The sequence below is a fragment of the Lygodium microphyllum genome, chromosome 29, assembly GCF_053477565.2.
Source record: "Lygodium microphyllum isolate KBCC chromosome 29, Lygodium_microphyllum_v1.1.10, whole genome shotgun sequence".
Lineage (NCBI taxonomy): Eukaryota > Viridiplantae > Streptophyta > Polypodiopsida > Schizaeales > Lygodiaceae > Lygodium > Lygodium microphyllum.
Window position 1 is genome coordinate 43,841,620 of NC_141163.1, and position 7,792 is coordinate 43,849,411.

Consider the following 7,792-nt stretch of genomic DNA (forward strand, 5'->3'; position numbering starts at 1 on the left):
CGCACCTAACTCATGGGATCATTTCACCCATTGAATGACGTTTCCTGGTCAAGGAATTTCGTTTAGACAAGATGCAGGGTTTAGGGTGTCTTCTTACCCAACGCAACCCTAATTGTACTAGGCCGACAACATTCGGTCCTAGGGTTTCCAAACTCAATCCGAGTTTTAACATTAGGTCGGTCGATCCTTAGGGTAGAACCCTAGATCATTGTTTGCATGGGCGTCCAATTGACCCAAACATTACGTGAATGTGGGTAGGACCTTCGGGTTTGAGGGTTTCGACTTGGCGTCCAAGTACGATACTAGGCTGCATTTCTAACATGCCAAGCCCTAGCTAGTACTTGAGGTGTTTATCGTATCGACTAGTTATGTCTATACGAATCCCTAACGGTTATAATATTGCAAGTGATTTAGCTAAATTGATCTACTTGTCTTGCGACAAGGACGAACCTTTCCTAGAGATGGTAAACTTGTTCAAAAGGTGTAAATAGTTGCAACATGCGATTCATTACTTTTAGGCAGCTAAAAGGTTTTGCAATAACTACTTCTTTCCTTGCTAAACCCATGACGAATGACAATTTGGAGATTATCTTGTATTGAACCTACAAGATTCACATTAAGGAACTATGCCTACAACCTCTTGTTTAATGCAGTGGGAACTCATGCTTTGATAATCCATGCATATTTTCTAAATGCAACTCGATGAAATGAATTTTTCGCATGACGAATATGTAACATGCAACCCTTTTCTAGATATAACATTGTTAATGAAGTTCATGTGACATGCAACCTTTAATCCGTTCGACAAACATCATCGCATGCAACGTGCAAATCAATGGTCCCATTTCCATGCTATGCAATGGACGTTAACAATTCTTTCCATGCAAGTCATAACAAGGAAGTTACTGACTAAAAGCAAGATATGCTTGTTCTTTCCCAGCTAAACAAGGATATACTTAACAACTTCATCTTTTAACCCTAGGCAATATGCGTTTAGGCTTGTCACTTTGAAATGCATGAAAAGGCAACATGCTACTAAGCTCGTAAGATGGATAGGTAATTTACATTCATAACATTGGAAATGCAAATAAACTTATTGCATGTCATGCATTAATTCTAGCAAATCATTCGAGTAGGCAATTTTTCCAAAATGCATTTTAATTAGGCTAGGTGAATTATAAACATGCATAAGTTCTTAATTTCCATGAAAGTTATCGTGCTTAATGCATTTTTTTACGTGGAATTAAAATCGTAAAACCTGGGCTTGAGGGCTCGTGGGGATGTCACGTGTATGTTGGGGGAAGAACCTCTTGTGGGTGCACCTTGCATCTTCTTGGGAGCCATCTTAGACGTAGTGTGTTTGGACTCCGGGTTTGCCCTCGCCCTTACGCAGGAATACCCCTTTTCGGAAGTGGGTTATAAGGCCTGAGAAAAGATTGCATGCACAAGGCTTAAGAGGATTTCCTTTAGAAGCTTGTAAGAAGCTTCTAAAGAGCTTCTGTCTCCCAGAACCATGTGGGAGAAAGGGTCAATGTTTGGGAGGGAAAGTTTGACGACGAGAGGGGAGATTGATGGCAATATGGCGGTGGTGGTATGGCAGCGGCGCGGCAGTAGCGGCAGCTGGCGACCTTCCTAGTGGGGCGTTCTTCACGGCAGGTGGCAGTAACGTCCTCTTTTTCTCCCTCTGAATGTCAGTGGAGCAGCCTCCTCCCCTGATCCTCTCCTTTTTCGTGCCTCCCCCCAATGCCGAAGGGGGAGGTTATATAGTGCTAAAGCGGCCGGGGGGGGGGGGGGGGGGGGGGGTGGAGGGGAGGGAAACTATGATGATGATGCTTATGAACGTGGCAGTAGCCTAGCGGAAATCCGGCATAGCAGGGCGGCATTTTTCTACAGTTCTCTCACGGTAGGTGGCGAATAGCGTGGCGCTAGCGGCATCCTTTCCTTCTCTCCCTTCGATTCTACCTCCCCCCAAGGTTAAGGGGGAGGTTATATAGTGATTAAGGGGAGGCAGAGACTCCACACACGTGGAGTTCTCATGCTTCTCTCTTCTCCCCATGCACTCCATCGCTTCACCTCCTTCTCGCACTCCCTCCCCTCCAGTCATGCAACGGCTGGGGGAAGGGATAATTAGTAAAAAAAAAATTGCATAAATTTCATCATTATCCAATTGCCCCTTCAAGAAGCACTACAACAGAAACGAGGCATAGACGCGCATGTTAGATGCGCAAATTCGGGCACGTCTATTAGTACGTCTATATGTGCATGTAAAAGAGCGTGTAAATAGATGCGAATTTCACGTCTATATATCTGCGTAAGTAGACGCCAATATATCCTCCAGACGTGCAATTATTTAACCACCTCAAATTGGACTTAATATAATAAAAAAATGAGAGTTAATAATTATTTAACCACCTAAAATTGATTCTTGAGTATGCACATGTGCACATGATAAAAACCATAGAATTAAGAATACACATTGAATCATTGAATAAAAAAATCAGAGTTAATAATTATTTTTCCATTGCTCTCTAATGAATAGCAGTTCCTCCAGTTGACAAGCCTGATATAAGTAATTAGTGGCAAGTGACAGAAACCTTATTATACAATTAGTAGCAAGCATTGCAATATGTATCTCATGATTTCTCTACTTGAAGATGATAAAAAATACTTCCTTTTTATTATGGAAAATTCAATTTAGCTTTAAACTTAACTATTGATTCTTGAGTATGCACGTGTGCGCATGATAAAAAACATAGAATTAAGAATACACATTGAATCATTAAGCAAATTAAGTATATTATAGTGAATGATCCATCTCATCTTCAATGAGATCAGCCCTTGCTAAACTATCTACTTCTAGGTCTATGTTACCAAGAGGTTACGAAACAAATAAGTCTATCCCACTATCAAATGTGTTGCTATATTGCTCAATAACTTCATCAATATCATCGACAATCACATTATTGTCTTCTTCTGTGTTTCCTTGAACATCCTCGCGAGGTTCATCTTGTACTATATCACACATATCATCCATTATGGTGTCATCATGTACATCATCATTAATTGTTGGATTGTCATCTGCTATCTGCATGTTGGTAATATTACCATATATTGGTTTTGAATGATTAGATATAGGGATGACATACCACCATTGGTTATTGTTTACCATTGGATGATACACAACCTTTATTTGAAAAACAAAAGTAAGAAACTTAAATAATTATTATATTGTGTATATGTATCACATGTATACATATTTAAAAATTAGCTTTTGCATATATACATGCTCGCATTGTTGAGGTAGTACTAATGTGTCATTCTTGTTTTGGTGAAATTTTATAGAGTCAATGATTACAAAACCACTTGGATGATGTCTGATTATGCAATGCTCACCATTTGTTACCACTTCTTTAAACTACTTCACATCCAGTATATATATAAAGAATCGTCTGAAGTCAAGCTTCAAAATATCTTGGATCAAGCCACAATAACCTTCCATGGTACCATTGGCATCCTTGAAGTGAGCAAGGACACCACAATCTTGGGTATTTCTCTTTTCATCTATACGTTTAGTTCGAAGATGTTTACCCTCACACCAAATATTGAATAATGTGCACTAGTAGTAAAAGATAAAAGATCAAACATGTCAATTATTTATATAAAATATAACTTATAGAAACAAATTAATTGATAGTATGTCTCACCTTTGATAAGAAACCTCATGCATATTCCCACTCTTCTTGAGATATATTAATTTCCTTCTTTTTTTCCATTCTCTCCGTTTCCTCATGTAACCAATCTATATCAATATGACGTGGGAGCGCATTTAGATGATCTGGAAATGAGACATTACATCCATATCTGGTGCGAAATGCTTGTCTTTCGCTTTTTCTTCTTGCCCTTGCTTCATTATATAGTGTCACCCATTTGCTCATTACATCACCATTGAGCACACAAAAACTATTTAACTTATGAAGTTCCTCTTTTGTTAGCACTTTACTCATTCCTTTTCCTTGAGGTATTATAGAGGTCATCCTCAAGTCTTCATCATCTTTCCATATTTGTGGTTGAGAGGGGTCCACTTCAGCAAGATATTCAGAGATATAAACAAGGGATGATTGCACTAACCAACCCTCAACCATGCTTCCCTCAGGCCGTGCTTTTTGCCTCACAAAATCTTTCAAGATTTTCATGAAGCGCTCAAGAAAAAACATCCACCTTGCATGAACTGCCCCACAAAGTGTGCAATCGAATGTACGAGTAAATGTAATTGAGTAGTCAAAATGGATCGAGGAAAAATTTCCTCCACCAAACAAACCACCTCAACAGATAATACTCGAGTATCTTGTAATGTGTTTGGATCAATTTCCTTCGAGCTCACGTATCTGTTAGGATGTATTTGAGAATTGTTTATTTTGTGTAGAAATTAAAAGATATATAATGAAAAAATACAATGTATACACACCTCACAAGCTCTCCCATCTTGTAAATGATATCACATACATCTTTGGATACACAATGCGATATGCTAGTAGGAAGTATGAACTGAATGTAAAAAATATTCATAGATCAAATGATTAGTTGAGGAAAAAGTCATCATACCCCAAAGTTTACACATAGTTACTCCACTAATTACTATATTCATGGTTAGAGATACCCTTACTTGAATCATTTTGTGCCAATCGTGGGACTTCAAACCAGATAGTTACTTCACACCTCTTTTATTTTTCTTTATGAAGGCTCCCTTGAGACATCTCATACATCCTGAGGGTGTTCAAAAGCTACATATTTGTTCCTTCACTATTTTTTCCTCGTTCTTTGACAACATCCAAGTTGCATGGGGTAGCTCAATCTTTTCTCTGGGTCCAATGCGTGGCCAGGCTCGTCTCATGCGACCAATGTTACGTAAATCCTCCCTTACATTGATCACGAGTCCCTATCAAGTGATCCCATAATGTAGATACAATATTTTTTAATATGTGCATGGGGTCCAACTGGTGATCGATCTTGAGTTTCAGTCCAGTACGGAAGACGAAAAAATATAGAGAACCTAACAAACAAACAATATATTATGTAAACAATTCATCATGCTAAATACTTTAAAGTCAATTGAGAGAAATGCACTTCTTACCGACTCATGCCGACCGAGTGGAGAGTGGTTGTCAGTATTAATCCATCTCTCCTTCCAATCTCGAATGGTTACAGATTGTGGAGTCATTTCATTAGTAGGGAGAACATATTTGGGATGGTCAATAGGAAGAAATCGATGATGATTGTCGTAGATAACCTTCTTTAAACATGCCCGCCTAGAGGAAACTAGAGAGGGACCCCAAATAGGACATGCATGATATCCTGATGTGGTTAAACTTGAACAAACAAGTGAATTAATAAAATGCAATTGATTCAAGTCTTGAATTTCAAATATAGAGTTATATACATGTACTTGAACACTCTCCATATCCTGAAAAGTCATGCATAACATTTCTAACTCTTCAATCAAAGGCTCTAAGTAAATGTCCATGTTTTTTACCTTGTGCTTTCCAGGAATCAGAAGGGACAACATTACATGTCCCTTTTTAGTTGCCATGGATGGAGGAATATTATAGTTCACCAATACCACTGGCCATACACTGTATGATGTGCTTTTGATGCCAAATGGATTGATTCCATCCATACCTAAACCAAATCTCAAATTTCTTGGATCTTCTTTGAAAACGGGCCAAAAATTATCTATATGTTGCCATGACAGTGTGTTTGCAGGGATCCTCAATTTTCCATCACTTGAACAATTACTAGCATGCCATGACATGAGCTTTCCAATAGACTTACACTTGAACATAAGTTTTATACGTGGAATAATCAAAAAATGTCGCAAAACCTTACGAGGCACATCCATTGACTTCATCTCCACTTCGTATATTGATTCGCCACAAACAGGACACTCTCGTGCAAACTCATGAATCCCACGAAATAAGACACAATCATTGACACATGCATGGATCTTGACATAATCGAGGTCTCCTAGAGATGTCAAGTAATGTCTTGCTTGCTCTCTCTTAGTTGGAAATTTGTTTCCTTTTGGAAGCATTTGTGATAATAACCTACATATATTTTTAAAAGTGAGTTAAAAAACCACCAACATATATTTCTATGTGATTTCAAAATAGAACAATTAATATTATGATTCATAAGCCAAATTGAATTGATGCCTACTTCAATAACGCATCCAAAATGACATTACTCCATCCATAAATTGTTTGCAAGTTAAGTATCTCAAGGGACGCATGAAGAACGGAGTACGTACAACCTTCATACAACGGGGTAGATGACGCTACGTATAGTGGATCATTTGGCTTCGTAGAGTGACCTTCTCCCTGAACCGATTGCGAAAATAGATGGTATACCATGTTGTCCAAAATCTCATCCTCTACACCTTGATGGGGCATTTCATGAGGGCTACTATCATGGTCGTGAGTCTTCACTCTTCTTGAAGACTCTGCCTCCTTGCATCGACGTTTTACAACCTCTCGACGCCTAGGAGGGAGCATCTGACGATGTGGCACCGCATCCTGCTCAACCACAAAAGGGAGTTTCATGTACGTTGATATATATTGAGTAACATAGACTAGCAATCTTAGTGTTAAAAAAAAACAATGAATACTGGTGATTTTTCTCGGTCCCATTCTCCATACAAGCTGAGGTGTGACATTGCAATTCAACATGCTTGAAAAATACACCCTCGACAACGATCACACATGCATTTAATTTTTTGTCGTAGCCATACATCTCGATTATGAAAACATAATGTTTCATCTTCACTTGAGGATGTGCTTGTTGACTCATCAGCATGCACCACACTAAGTGACGATGACGACATGATTAAACCTAATTCATGACAACATCAAAATATTTGTCGTTCATATATTTATATAAAAACTTCAAGTTGGCGTATTAATTATTCTAAGATCTTAATTTTAAATACACAAAACTCATCATAAATACATTAAAACTTATGATAAGAATTCACTATCAAAACTTATCTTAAAAACAAAAAATTATGATAAAATCTAAATACGCATCTATATCTGCGTTTATGTATGCGTCTAAATTAGCGTTGATCCAAGTTTTTTACAACCCGGATTACTACCACAAAATTTGGCCAAAACCCCTATCAAGAGCTTACCATATCACTTTGGGTTTACTCTTCAAGCACTAGGTATGCTACATTGCTTCTTGATTTTGATAACTCTAGAAAATGGGGGGAACAAGTTCTTAGGAGGCATATCAATGTAAAGGGTAAAAGGGATGCTTATCTTAGTGAAGATGAAAATGGATTACACCTAGGAGTTGAGTGAATGCATAGATTTTTCAAAGGACTAGCCTCCAAATACACATGGGCTCCGCTTGCATCACTAAGATTTGAAATCTATCACCATCATTAGAGGACACCTCACCCTAGCACACAAGTCAATATCTAGATCATGGTGTCATTTGGATCTTACACAAAAGCTTACAAGCATAGACCCCTTCTGTCACATGCTTCTATGTATTTATATATATATGGGAGACTAAAGTCAAAGCAGCTTTTGGAAGCCGTTTTTTATAATCTCAATAACTCCCAAGGAAAAGAAAATTTCAAGAAAATTCTCGCGATGCCCGATCGATTTCGAGCTAGTCTACAAAGTTGCAGAAGAAACTTTTTTCAAATTTCTCATGGATTTGGCGTTACGAAGGCGCAGACTGCTAGCTACATGCAATTTTCTTTTCTCTTTTACCACACCAACTTTCCACT